Source organism: Rutilus rutilus, assembly GCF_951802725.1.
Source record: "Rutilus rutilus genome assembly, chromosome: 19".
In the NCBI taxonomy this organism is placed as follows: Eukaryota; Metazoa; Chordata; class Actinopteri; order Cypriniformes; family Leuciscidae; genus Rutilus; species Rutilus rutilus.
The window spans coordinates 20799831-20814797 of record NC_140232.1 but is presented as its reverse complement, the minus strand read 5'-3'; the positions used below and the strand labels follow the sequence as shown (position 1 = coordinate 20814797).

The following is a 14967-nucleotide window of genomic DNA, read 5'->3' as shown; positions in this document are numbered from 1 at the left end:
TCTGTCTTTTATTTTGTTTTTCTGAGGTAGTGAGCAGCGAAATGAAAATTTGTGCAGAAATTTTACAAAGTCTGAGACGTTTAAATACAGATAACACTGTAAAAAAAAAAAAAAAAAAAAAATTTAAACGATAACTTATTAAAGTTACAGTTTATCTAATAGTTCTGTCATGGTAGTTTGGCATGGTAATGGATATGACAATGTTGATATGTTTGGTCATGGAGGAATAGATGCCAATACACACACAACACACAGCTGTGAGCAGTAAGACATGCTGCTGCTGTACAATATAGCGTACATGAATTGCCCGTAGCAGATCTATACAGGTGGAGCTGGAGAAGGTGGAGGGTTTCTGAAAGCATGTTGCAACTGCTACAGAAAATGCTTACCAGTATTTGAAGGTTGAGCAGTGAGCTCATTGGTTACTGATACAGCAGGAACCAATCAGCTGTGCCCTATACATAATGATGTAATTGCAAGTAGATTGAGTTAAGGACCTATCAACTGTGCCATCTAGAGCTTCATGGCAGAACTTTGTATTTCTCATAGAAAAAAATGAAATGCATTAAATAGACTAAAGTGTACCGTATTCATGTTTATTTTTCTTGTGGAAAGTGCATTGTGTATGTATGTGTTTAAGTGTGTATCCTGGCTATCACGACAGCCACTTCTGGACGGCCCATTAACCAAGACAGGATGAGTCACTTTAAGAGGCTTTTAATCTGTGGGAGGGGCTGATCTCAGGCCATCATCCAATCACAGTCTGCACTTGTGCAGTTATTATATTCATTAGCGCAGATGATTATGAAGCCTTGATGAGAGGAAACGCCCTGCTGCTCTCGAGCACTGAAGACACCTGGAGCAGTTACACTACTGAGAGGGATAATGGAATTACACCTGCACCAGTGCACTCTCTCTCTTTCTCTCTCTTGCTTTCTCTTCAGTCATTAAGAGATTGTTTCTCTATTAAAGTACAAGACCATTGCTCCTTTGTTGTAGTGTCTATTGGAGCATGTATAAACCCGATTAAAGCGGGATGGTTCTTATGAATCCTGCTTTCCCTAATGAGTTCCACAGATATAATAGCTCTGTATCAACACTTAGTGAGCTGGCTACCTAGACAGCATTTTAGAATTGATTTATACAACAGTATATAAATAATAGTAAAATAACACTGTATACTGCATTCACTATCAGAAATGACCAGCCTGGTCTCATTGTTAATATGTAGGTATTAACACATAACATTTACAGGTACAAAACGTACATTTTTGTATGTTTGGATAGATGCTGAAATGTACAATATGGACATATTGACAACATTCAAACGTAATCATTATTACATATTTATAGCTAAAGATATTTACAAATCTTTTATATCATACCCATCTTCAAACCCAAACATAGCCATTTAATAGAGGATATAAAAAGTATATAAAACACAATGGACAGAAATGTGTAGGAAAATAAAAATTTTAGTAACAATATAACTAATCCCGCTAATCCCAGTCCTACCACTAAACCTACCCATAACCATTTCTTAAAATATATGTAGGTTAAAGAAAAACACAACAGACAGACAAGTGCAATCGCAATAATTAATTGATTGCATTATTTGAAAGGCATTTTAACATTCAATATGCATTAATTGCAAATTATTCGATTATATTTTCAAGGCAGCTCACTAGTTTTAGGAACAGAGCTAATGTGTCATTTGTGTGTCTTTGACAGAGACGTACCTGAAAACACACACAAAAATTTCATAAGACTAAAGCTTGAATCTGTCAGGCGACATCAGGCAATTGAACCAGCCTGAACAGTTGTTGTTGTTTACTGTTTTCCCTAAGCAGATTTCTGTCATGTGTGATTATGCATCACTTTTGAAAATCTGTACGGCTGGGAGCAATAGTGACCTCTCTTGCACAGAAAGTAAGCGTTTAGACATCCTGTTCCCAGAATGTGTCACAAATATAACTCTGGCAGATGGCGAGAATGTGCTGTTAATGATATCACTTCCTGTGCAGATATATATCGAAGCATCATTAAATATCAAAATATGGCAAAAAACGTCTCTTTTGGCTCTGTCTTTCTCTGACTCTCTCTCTCACACACACACACACACACACACACACACACACACACACACACACACACACACTTACGCTCTCCCTCTCTCTGCCCAGAAAGAGTATGTAATATTAAAGTCGGATTAGGGCAAAAAAAGCGGATTAGTATTTTAGTAGCATTTGTGTTATATTTAAAGTTCTAATATTAAAGGACTAGCAAATATAAACCCAGCTTAAGCATATTTCTCTCACACATTTCAGATCACTGCCATGTTGGGGATATTTATTCTCACTTCTTATCTGGTTTGTGTCTTGTCTCCTTCCTGAGCATCTGGCAGCGAGAGGTCTGCGTGTGGCATTGCAGGTGGAGAGATCTGCTCTACTGCCCTCTAATCTGCTAATCTGTTAAAACATGCTGTCCTCCAGCATACGCTCTCTTTGGGACAGTGTGGTGTTAGATTATTTAAGCCCCCACTGTAGCAGGAGACAGGAGATCATCCCTTCCTGATAACTGTGAAATGGAGAGGTTCATGTAAAATGACGGCCGAGCGCAAAATCTGCCCAGCAAGCACTTTTCTCTAACCCGTTTTTTCCCTCGCTCTCAGTCTCTATTAGGGCATCGGCAGCATTGACGTTAATTACAGACCATCGAATGGAGGTAAAAAGCTCCATCCATCAAAGACAGACACACTGAAGATGTGAGACTTATTGAGAGTGTGAGACATGGTAAGGATATAAAATATAAACACTTAAATCCCACACTGAGATTTTCATTGACTGAGAGAAGAGACAGAGTACATGATTCATAGGGCTGCAATGGAAACACGTTTTTTTCTTCCCTACGATGCCATCCTCTGAAACCTCAGTATTGATACTTAGGGCCCTATTTTAACGATCTGAAACGCAAGTATCAAACGCGAAACGCAAGTAACTTTGTGGGCGGATCCCGACACAAATCTAAAATGGGTTGGTCTGAAGTAGCTACATTACTAATAGGTGTGGTTTAGGTGTAATGTGAAATAAACCAATCAGAGCATCATCTCACATTCCCTTTAAGAGCAGGCGCGCTTGTTCCATGGCGGATTGCTATTATAACGGCAGATTTGCCAAGCGCACGCCAGGAGCGGTTCACAGCCGAGGAGACCGACGTTCTCGTCAGGGCCGTAAAAGACAGAGAAGTGACAATAGCCGCTTTCCGACCAAGTAGTTACAGGAACTTAGTTATAGGAACTGTCCACTTCTAAACAGTTCTATGAACTACTCTCCCCCAAACTCGGTTTTGCTGTTTGCGTTCGCACTGGCCAAGTGGCCATAGGAACTGGTAGGAGGGGTAAGGGAGTGACGCAAGCACGGCGACTTTTATTTTGACGGAGCGACGGACCTTTATTTTGACGGCGCTGAGAACGCCAGAGCAAACAATGCTCGCATTCTCTGTGTTCATTAGTTAGCGATCTGTCTAACAGTACTGTTTAACATGTTATTAGATAGAATTGTTATAGAAAGTACACAGTATATGAAAAAAAAGTTATTAGCCTATGCCGTGTGGTTGATGTCCAGTGTTGCTAGCTGAGCAGAAATACATAATCATGTTTGACTTGGTCCCCTCAAAGTTGCGTTGGATTTTCTCTTCAGCATAAAGGTTTAGAGGCCCATCTATCACTGTTTTCCATGTTTATATCTAGTTTCTGGAGTAAATATATAGGCTATAATCTGTGTTTACATTATAGCTGTTTTAAAAATGGCAGGTGCTGGTGTTTTGCGTGCGTTCGGTCATCAGCGTACACTAACGTCACGGGTAGTTCCTATAGTGCTGGCTACTCTGAAGTAGGAGCTAAATTAGTTCCTCCAAATGGAGTTCCTGGAACTAAAGTCGTTCCTAGTCTGCGTGTTCGCACCGCAGGAACATACGGGTACTTTAGCCAATAGTTCTAGGAACTGTGAAAAGGTTCCTCCGGTCGGAAAGCGGCTATTGTATGGGAATGGGAGAAACTCACCCAAATTAGCTTCAGTTAAACAGGCGTATAATAATTTTGGTAAATGCGTAAGCTAGATTTATGCCTATTTTTTCACATCTTCATGGACACCCCAATGATTTCCCTCATGTGGAATATTTTTCCTTGTAATTATGTATGGTTTGCAAAAATGGCAACTGCTGCTTCTGTGTGTAGATGAAAGAAGCAAAGTGTATGCGTGTTGTGCACGCGCTACATTATGGCCAAGCATGCGCCCTTAAAATAGCACCTGAAAGCGCCACTGACTTTAGACTAGGTTTTTCCTGGTCTATGGCGGAATTGTTTTCTGGAACTGCAAAATAGCACCAGGGAACGTTTGCGCCGGAACACGCCTCCTCTTTTCGCTTAACCGCCCCCGGGAGCGCAAGTTCATTCCCTAATTTACCGACGTGCGTCTGTCGAGGGAAAAGTCCGCTGTGCGTCGGGTGCAAAATAGGAATGATACATGTGTCGGTGTACAAAGTCAATTGTGCTGGGTGCAAGATAGGGCCCTTAATCTTAAAGTTGGCTTTAAATGAAAAAATAAACGTTTTGATCATATTGTGAATAATTCATCCATGTAGGTTTATTTCTTTTTTTTTTTTTTTTTTTTTTAACCTAATCTAAATAAACAGACTTCTCTCTGTGATGTATGCAGGACTTCTCCAATGATTTATTCTACTTAAACTCCACCCCTTTCTTACAATCGACTGCAAGCTCACATTTGCATCTGCCTCCATTCAATTAACAACTGATGCATAGAACTGAATCCCCGCCTTTTTTGATAATACACTTCACTCAGATGTACGTCACGTCACAGTGGAAAATTCATTGTGAATTTAAATAGTAAATAACTTGCCTCAGGTACTGTATGATGATCAATAGATTTAATAATTAATTATCATTTATTTACAATTAGTTTCGTATTTTCTTTTGGAGTTAATACATTAACCCATTCAGTGTTTTAAAGGGATGATTCTGAGTAATTTCAACCTAGGGTCCTTTGCACCATGACCTCGAGCCAAACGAAAAAAGAATTCCACATAAGAAATTCAATTGCTGTAGGTCTTTTGCAGAATTAAATATTTCAAAGTCAGTGCCAGTTGGAAAAAGGGAAATCATGGGGTGTACTTACATTTTCACAAAACTAAATCATAATTTCACATCACTAACTTGACAAATTAGTATTACTCACAATAATAGATTAAATACATGATTAAACATTAATAACGGCAAATTTACATATAAACAAAAAAAAAAAAACATTTAATGAATCTCACGTGTCATTGCATACATTTTTGTTTCATGTCACAGTGCCTGAAACAAAATGCTGATATAATACTGTTGAAGTTTTGATTCCACTGTAATTTTACTATATTATATGCCATGCAACCTTACATATGTTTGTGTTTTTCTTGTCCTGTTAACAGAATACATATAGGCTTTGGCTTTCTAAAATATTCTGAAATGTCAGACAGATGCCTGTGGGGATAAACGAGAAGAGAACATTGCCAGACATGAGTATCACACATCCTGTCTGCTCTGGTCAGGCCTCTTCCAATAATCCAGAGGTCAGTGTTCCTTCCTTCTCAGCCCGACCTACATTTACACACCTCAGTCAAACTCCCAGTGCAAACAGCCAACTCTCAAACAAATTTTATCCAATACACTTCAGACCCTCGAGAGAGACAAAAGGAGGGGTAAAGAGAAAAAAAGTGGCATTTTGACAGCTGTCCAATCCCGCTGAAGCTGAAGATGTTATTCTTTCGCTCCAATTTGAGAGGAACGGAACCTTTCCCCTTTCCTGTCATCCCGCGCTTCTGTGTTTCCTTCTTTCCTTTCGCAATCATCTCTTCCTCATTTCCGTCTTGTCATCCAGAGTCTCATCAAATGTCAGAGGACAGCATGCTGTCCCAGAGTGCTGGCTCCATCTGCATCTTCAAATACATATTTGTGGTGTGATCTCCCTCAGGTCCAGTGGAAGGGGTCAGCACTTTTATACAGAACCCTGATGAGACCACCTAGTAAGAATATGATGGAAATGTCCCAGGAGATGCCACTCTCTCTCACCATCTCTTGTATTTTACACTGCTCTAGTCAGTTGACCAAAGCTCTTCAAAAACAACCTTCACAGACTGGTATGTGCAATAGAATCATAGGCTGCTTTGCTTTTATTTGACAATTCTATCATAATTTGGTCTCCCTCCTGTCGTTCCAGACCTGTGTGACTTTCTTTCTAATGTGGAACACATAAGAAGATATTTTGGAGAATGTTTGAGCTGTTTTTGTCCATATAATGAAAGTCAATGGGGTCCAAAAGTTTCAAGCTGCAAAAAGGACATAAAGGTAATTAATCTCACTGGTCCGCCCTTGGGGTTTGTTCACCTTTGTTTACATTATATAGACTACTGTCTACAAATATGAATAATGTTAACAAATTATACATCTTTTGAAAGGTCTATGGGTTTAGTGTCAATACATGGTGTCTGTTTTACAATATACTTCTGATGTATACGATAACTTTTTATGTGATTGTGTCTGAATAATTAAACTTTTATACACTTTCAAATCAAATCAAAACACTGATCAATGCACGCATAGGCAAACTACATTAAATATGCAATTTGAACCTCAAAGTCAAACCTCATTGGTTCTCGCACATCACATGACCAAACATCATGGTTCATGTTTTCATATTTGATGCAAAATAATATACTAGATGAGTCATATTGGTTAATTTTGCAGTTATTGGTGCTGGCGGCCAGGGTGGACCAGACAGTTCAGGGGACCATGGCGGCGCGGCCTCCATGGTCCTATCAAGGGACCCACTGCCCTCCCCCAAAATTTTCTTGGGGTCAGCTATGGGGTATTGGCCTGGAATAGATACCCGCTCAGGAACAGATATGACGTGAAAAGTCTCAGGCTCGGCAGACGTGACGTGAACAGTCTCTGGCTCGGCAGACGTGACGTGAACAGTCTCTGGCTCGGCAGACGTGACTTGAATAGTCTCTGGTTTGGCTGACGTTACGTGAACAGTCTCTGGCTCGGCAGATGTGACGTGAACTTCAAATGTGTGCACCGACCACACACACCATATGGCTGTGGCCATAATGGTTAGTGTAGCAGTCACTGAGGGCTCTGGATTAGTGGCAGCCATCTCTGCTGAGGGCTCAGGTTCAGGCATGGCGGCGGCCATCTCTGCTGAGGGCTCAGGTGACGTGGTGGCAGCCATTTTGTCCGGAGACACTGGCTCGGCGGCGGCCATCTTGTCCGGAGACACTGGCTCGGCGGCAGACGTGGCGTGAACAGACTCAGACATGGCAGACATGACGTGAAGAGATTCAGGCTTGGCAGGCATGACGTGAAGTGGCTCAGGCTTGGCAGGCATGACGTGAAGTTCAGGCTCGGCAGGCCTGATGTGAAGAAACTCAGACTTGGCGGGTACTGTAGGGTTGCGGGGCTCCTCGTCCGCCAAACCCACAGTAAAAGTTGAGCCACTTAATAAAAGGGCATAATCAATATACTGGGCCAGGGAAAAAATTATTTTTACCCCTGGCAATCGGGACCGCACCGGATCGTTCAGCCCAAAACGAAAAATGTCCTTAAGAGCCACATCATTAAATTTGACCTGACAGCATAGGAGGGCAACCGCTGGGTTCATTGTTGGAGGTCAAGTACTCTGTAAAGTGATCCACTAGAGGCAAGTGTAAATGAGAACCCAAGTGCAGTTTATTATAAACAAAAGCAAACATGAAACAAAAACATGGCTCAGCATGAAAACTCAAGACATGAACATGAACATGAACATGAACATGAACATGAACATGAACATGAACATGAACATGAACATGAACATGAACATGAACATGAACATGAACATGAACATGAACATGAACATGAACATGAACATGAACATGAACATGAACATGAACATGAACATGAACAGTGGTTACAGGAAACAATACTTGACAAACACACATGGCAAACATGAGGGCTTAAATACACAGACTAATGACAAGACAAGGGACACCTGTGAACAATGATCAGACAATTAACCAATGACAAGACACATGGCAGGATCACATGACAAACAGGGAATCACATGACAGACATGGAAACATGACATGAACAAACCCAAAACATGACACACCCCTATGAGGCACCCCTTTTTGAGGCACCCCCATGATTTTCATAATGTAGACAAAATCAGTTGAAACATACTTCATCATACATACATCTTTTGTGTTTCAAAGAAGAAAAAAAAGCCACACAAGTTTGGAACAACGTAAGGGTAAGTAAATGAATGTTCATTTTTGGGTGAACTATCCCTTTAAATTAGGAGAGAATATTTCTAGTCAATCTGTTTTTCCATATTCTCTAAAAAGGAAGTTCTGTCATGACAACTCTCGGGAGATTGGCATGTTAATAATAATTTGGTGTTGACGGAAATCTGCTATGCTGCTGCTACAGAGCAACTGAGACTTGCTACTGCGAATACATTACATTCACAGACATCTAGAGTTTCATGCCAGAAAGGTATTATCTTTTCAGTACTGTTTCTCTGCACTAGAGGCACTAACATTAAAAACGTTAATCTATTAGCAGGTTCACAGGTTGGGTATGATAATATTTTGCATAGTTATATAAAAGTTCCCTTTCAACAGCTCTCTCAAAATAACACCTCCACAATTGTGAGCACAGGAATCACACTTATCAGCACCATTTTCTTTATTTTAAAAGAATAATGTGTCAGCACCTTTTCTCACGCAGAATTCTGCCTGAACACATGTTTGAGTCTACGGTAATCAGGACGCCTGATGGATAGGAAGCTGTTTTTGTTTATGGAGAGTGTGAGCTCGCTGCCATCTGCTCAGAGATTAAACACCACGCTCTGATGGAATACATGAACACCCATCAAGCTCAAAACAGCCTGTTTAAGACACTCATAAACACTCATTTAAATCACTTACTCCAGTGCATTCTTAACACACACACAAACACAGGGAATACTATTCTGACCAATCAGAGGTAAGAGTGCTAAATATGACCAGAGGCACTTCTTTTCTAAAGCAACAGTCTCGCTAAAATTATAGTCAGCAAATTATAAATAAAAGACCAAATAATGTTGTTTTGAATAATCAAACACTAATGGAGCCTAGAGCCAGTAGCTTAAAAGGGTGCCTCAATCTAAATGAAATGGAACGTGAATGCTAATAATTAATGAAACAAGGGGTGCATAAAAATACTTTAAAGCAGTGAAAATTAGCTTAGCTAAGCTGAAAGAGGAAAGTTGCTAGTTACACTACACCTTACATGGCAAACGTAGTTTAAAACTACTTGATATAGTTTTAGGAATATTAAATATAAACAAAAATACTTAAAATATGTAATTTGATCTAATACATGCTTATTTACAGTAAGTGGTTTCAATTGATTGTAGATCAGTTTTACAGAGTGAAAAACCATTCCAAAGCAATTCAGTGTGTGAGTGGGCTTTCTAAATGATTCAGAGTGAATCGTGAATTGATTCCATTTTGTAGCCTGTTCACCTGATTTATCAAACAAAACAACTCAAATAAAGTGATTAATTTGGGAAATTCTGATTTTAAACCGCTGACATACACTACTATTCAAAACTTTGGTCAGTAAGACTTAAAAAAAAGAGAAATTAATACTTTTACTCAGCAAGGATGCATTCAATTGATCAAAAGTGAGAGCTGAGACATACGTTACAAAAATGTATTTCAGATAAATGCGTTTCTTTTAAAAGTTCTATTTATCAGAGAATACTGAAAAAAATTTTATCATGGTTTCCACAAAAATATTAAGCCACATAGCTGTTTTTAATATTGATAATAATAAGAGATGTATTTGAAAATCAAATCATTATATTAGAATGATTTCTGAAGGATCATGTGACACTGAAGACTGGATTAATGATGCTGAAAATCCAGCTTTGCCATCACAGAAATAAATTACATTTTAAAACATACTAAAACAGAAAGTTCTTTTAAATTGTAATACTATTTCACAATTGTTACTGTATTGTTGATCAAATCAATGCAGTCTTGATGAGCATAAGAGATTTCTTTTTTTAAATCTTACCAACCGCTAGTTTGAACAATTGTGTAAAATACTGGACACAGCTTGATTGATGAAATATTCGTAAAGAAAATATAACTTTTGTGAACACTATACTGATATGTAATGAACTAAACACAATAGCTTTGCTACTGAAGTGACATGATTTCAAAAACAGCGACACTAAAGCCCAAAAGTGGTGAAAAAAGATGGTTGAATAAAACTGAATGAGGCTGAGGAGCTCTGGGAGGGTTTGATGGTGGCGTGACCTACATGTTTTATCCCACAGATGAAAACGGAGCAGCGTGCTTGAAAGTTTCACATTTTTAATTCTCCTTCTGTGTCTCTTCACAGGCCATATGGGTGTCATGGACAGACTGAGAACAGTCACAGGAAGAGCTCACACACAGAAGAGAATCATGCTAGAACTCAAGCAAAAAGGAGTTGTGAATCGTTTTTCTTTTCTTTTTTTGTCAGACAGTCTGAAATGGCCTGCTTTTAGAGTTATTACAGAACAAAAAGAAAGACCTTCAGCCATATGACATAAACAGAAAAACTCATCTACTGGTTAAATAACCAGGGAGATGTGATTCATCAGTAGCGATACAACATCTATTGAATTTAAAAGAATGTGCGTGTGTGAGAAATGTGGAAGTATTCTAATCTAATTTGATCTAAAACTGAAAAACATGTTTCATACTGACAAACACTGAGTGCAAAAGCTATTTCTTTGCCGTTGTTATAGTGAAAGTGGAGTTCTTCTGTTGATATGTTTTATACAATTTTCTAAGCATACAGTATAATCCTTAATAACTGAAAAAGCCTCACTGACATCTCAAAGATCAGTGCAAGGAATGTGACTCTGAAATATCTGGTTTCATTGTTGATGTTCAAATACACACAGAAAGAGACAGAGAGAATATATGGGAGGCGGCAGATTGGGGATAAAACAAGGTCAGGGGTGACAGAAATCATAAAAACGGTTGTGTCACATGACAGCGCCATCGGTCAATGACAATGTGACCGTCACACTCTCAAACACACAAACAGTGTTGGGGAAGCAACTTTAAAACTCAAAGCTCATCATTTGGAGTGTTGAACTACAGTAAAAGCCAACACGATCTCATGAAGGTCCGAATCTATACCACAAATTTAATTTCTCGTGCCATTTATACGCCAAAAATGTGCATATGCTATGCGCACTGTAATGCTATGCGCCCTTGGGTAGGATTAGGGGTGCGGAGGGGTGCATATGATACACGCCATAAAGCATGTATCATATGCACGCACAAAAAAAAAAATTTTGGCCTGTAAATGGCACGAGAAATACAATTTGTGGTATAGATACGCACTTTCATGAGATCGGGCTGTAAAAGCTGCTATTGGAAAAGAAGTTTGCAATGCTACAAGCAACAAATAGCAGTTATACCGAAGCTATGTAAGCATATTTAAACTATCAGATTATATCATTTTAATCAGAATAGTATTTGTTTGTGGCTAGTATCTGGCTCAAAAAGGCTTTCTGAATGAATGACACTCAATTAGGGTGCAAATGTTGCAATTTGACATATAAATTTACATTAACTGTAAAAACTGGTTTGTATTCCTCACCAGGGGCCTCATTTATAAACGTTGCGTACGCACAAAAGAAGGCGTACGCCGCTCTCTACGCAATAATTGGTATTTATAAAAAGCAAACTTGACAGGAAAATGTGCGGTCCTTCACGCAAACTCTGACCCAGGCGTACGCACAAAAACGGGTGAAATGAGAAATGGCGACACCGTCGGCAGATGGAAGAAACACGTGAAAGTGTGAGAAACTGTAGACCGTTGTGTAAAAGAAATGGCAATACTGCCTCTCATAAATAACATGAAGACTTCACAAAGCAAGTCTTACAATTAACAGCCTACACGAACACCCGTTTGATCGATCTGCAGTGTAAAACAAACCAAATCAAACGAAGATTACAACAGAAATGCAAATTAACACATATTTGCAAAAAGAAAAGTGAAATATGTTCTGCAATAATATTGGCATGTTATGCAATTCATCCTCATAACACATCTGTAGCTTGTCAGATGCAATCAAATGGATGGTAATAAAATGCCATGATGCCATCACAATGCGTAATGACGCACAATGGCTGATCTTGCGCTCTTAGAAGATGTGGCAAATGGAAGGATTCGAAGTGAACGCATCTTCAGACAGCAAGAAGACTTTGATGTCCGACCATTTCTTTTTTATTTTTATGTCTGCAACCTTTTGCCACTCAAGTGCCTTTTTGGCATTAGTAATGCCCACACTGTGCCCTCCAAACAACATTTTACTCCTCTTTTCCCCCTCGCCAACGATCATTTCTACTTCACATTGAGTGAAGTTACGTTTCTTGGTTTTCCTCTCTGTGTTTGCCATGATTTCGCAATCGATGAATATTAACTTTTTAATATTAATAGGCGTTTCACGGACTATTTATGGGCAACTATGGGCGTGACATGAAGCCGCAAAAGCTGCGCTACATTTAGAATTGATTGTGATTTATTAAGGGAAAACCGCAGGATGTGCATGCGCACGGTTTTATAAATCCGAATATTTCTGTGCGTACGCACGTCCTATGTTTCATCCGTACGCCACATCTGATGCAAATCCTACGCAAAGTTTTATAAATGAGGCCCCAGATTATTAAAAAAACATACTTTGTAGCAAAAACAGCAGTGTTTAACAAAGTATTTTGTCAACACAAGATGCTATGCTAAGTTTTTCAAACCTTCCTCCTAATATAGTTATGAAAGTATTTAGTATATAAATGTATTCAAATCTTTGAACCAATTCACTAAAACATTAAATAAACATTAAATAAATATCTAAAATGAGTCAAAACAAATATAGATAGCACAAAAAGCAACATTTAATTATTTCGCTATTAAAAAAGATGCTAAACACACAGCGACTTGAATCAGTGAATTGATTCTTTTTAAACAATTTAATCTCCATGGATCTTCCCAATGAACCAATTCACAAGTTTTTCAGACTTTCTCCAAAGGTTGCTCAGCTATAAAGCTTTTTCACAATTAAAAAAAACTCTTTCCTCTACATCCTTGCACCACACCGTCCCCGATGAAATCAACTGTTCATCTTCATAGTTTTGATGTCACTGGTCTCAGTGTCTTGCTTAGGGTTTAGGAGATGTCAGAGAGACTCATGTTTTACAGGGCAGAAGGGCACAGGACACACACACACACAGAGAGAGGGCATGATAGCTCAGGACTGCAGTCGTCCACAAGAGCTGTGTCTCTTCCTGCGTTTCATCTCGTGACACACTCATCTGTCTCGGTCTCTCTTTCCACACTTCTGACTCTTTCTCTTCTTTCTGCCCTTCAATGGATCTCTGCAGCCCTTCTCCCTCATTTACTCTCTCTCTCTCTCTCTCTCTCCAGGGATATTAGTTTTATTGAGAGGATGAGCCTCATAAAGAATGACCTACAGTAGCAGCAAACTTTCTGGCTATATTCCCTGTGTATGTGTGTGTGAAACAAATACTTCACTCTCATTTAGCTCATTGTCCCTGAAGCCTCTGCTGCTCGAAGGGAAGAAGAGTTTAGAGTTATTAGTTTTTCCCTCCCAGTGGTTTAGTGTGTGTGTGTGTGTGTTCATTCAGTCACCTTGCTCTGACCTGTTAGCAGTAGTGTGTAATTAACTGATTGTCTGAACTATTTCCTTCCTCTGACTGTCTCACACGGTCAACTTCTGGACTACTTATCCAATCTAAAAAAAGAAATACTTTGTGGGGAAGATGGTAGCCAACAAAAGCACGCAGATTTCATATTCACAAATGGGACAGTGCACACTCCTATACTGTAAACAGAGACACTATGTGTGACACTATGTATTATAGGGACCTACATCATACAGTACATTCCAGTAGTATGCTGTATAATTAATTATATATATATTTTTAAAGTGACAATAAAAGCAATGTATTCACAAATCATTCCCTTTGTTTTAATATTTCCTTTCATGGTCCCTTCCACCCTCTCCAAAAAAATAGTCTGAATCTCCATTCTGCTGCGAGATGACAGAAGTTCATAATTAATAGTTTCAGAGAAGTGGCCTAAAATGACTGCACAAGTCAGGAAAAGACAGATAGGTCTACCACCCTCGTCAAAATAATTTCTTAGAAACATTTCTTAAAAACTACCATTTTGCTTTAACGGACAAAATACACTCTATTGAAAAAAGTGTGAATTGCACTGTGTTGCATCAGAAGTTTGTCTATAAATTCAGGTAGATATTGCAACATGGTTATGAAAATGAACAAATAGCAAAACTTACATTTGATTTACTACTGATTAAAGATAGTTAGGGAAAAAGTTTGGGAATTGTTTTTTTAAAGAAATTAATACTTTTATTCAGCAAGGACTCATTAAGTTGATCAAAAGACACTGTTACAAAATATATTTTTTTCTACATCTATAATATCTATAAAATAACTTTCTATTTAACATTTCTTTTCCTTCATTTTTTGTAATTTTTCACAAAAATATGAAGCAGCAGAACTGTTTTCAACATTGATAATAACAATTGGGTACCAAAATCAGAATATTAGAATGATATTAGAAGGATCATGGAACACTGAAGGCTGGAGTATTGATGCTGAAATATCAGCTTTGCCATTACAAAATCTTTTTAAATTTTTTATTTTAAAATATATGAAAACAGAAAAAAAAACCCGTATTTTAAGTTGTAATAATATTTCACAATTTTTCACAAAAACATTTTTACTGTATTTTTATTAAATAAATGCTGCCTTGGTGAGCATAAGAGACTTAAT

The 14967-nt window shown here is 38.5% G+C and overlaps 1 protein-coding gene across 1 annotated transcript in view; it reads right to left on the bottom strand.

Annotated features, from left to right (window-relative positions):
- Nucleotides 1-14967, bottom strand: part of tafa3b (TAFA chemokine like family member 3b) — a 99472-nt gene that overhangs the window by 21138 nt on the left and 63367 nt on the right. The window lies entirely within an intron of this gene.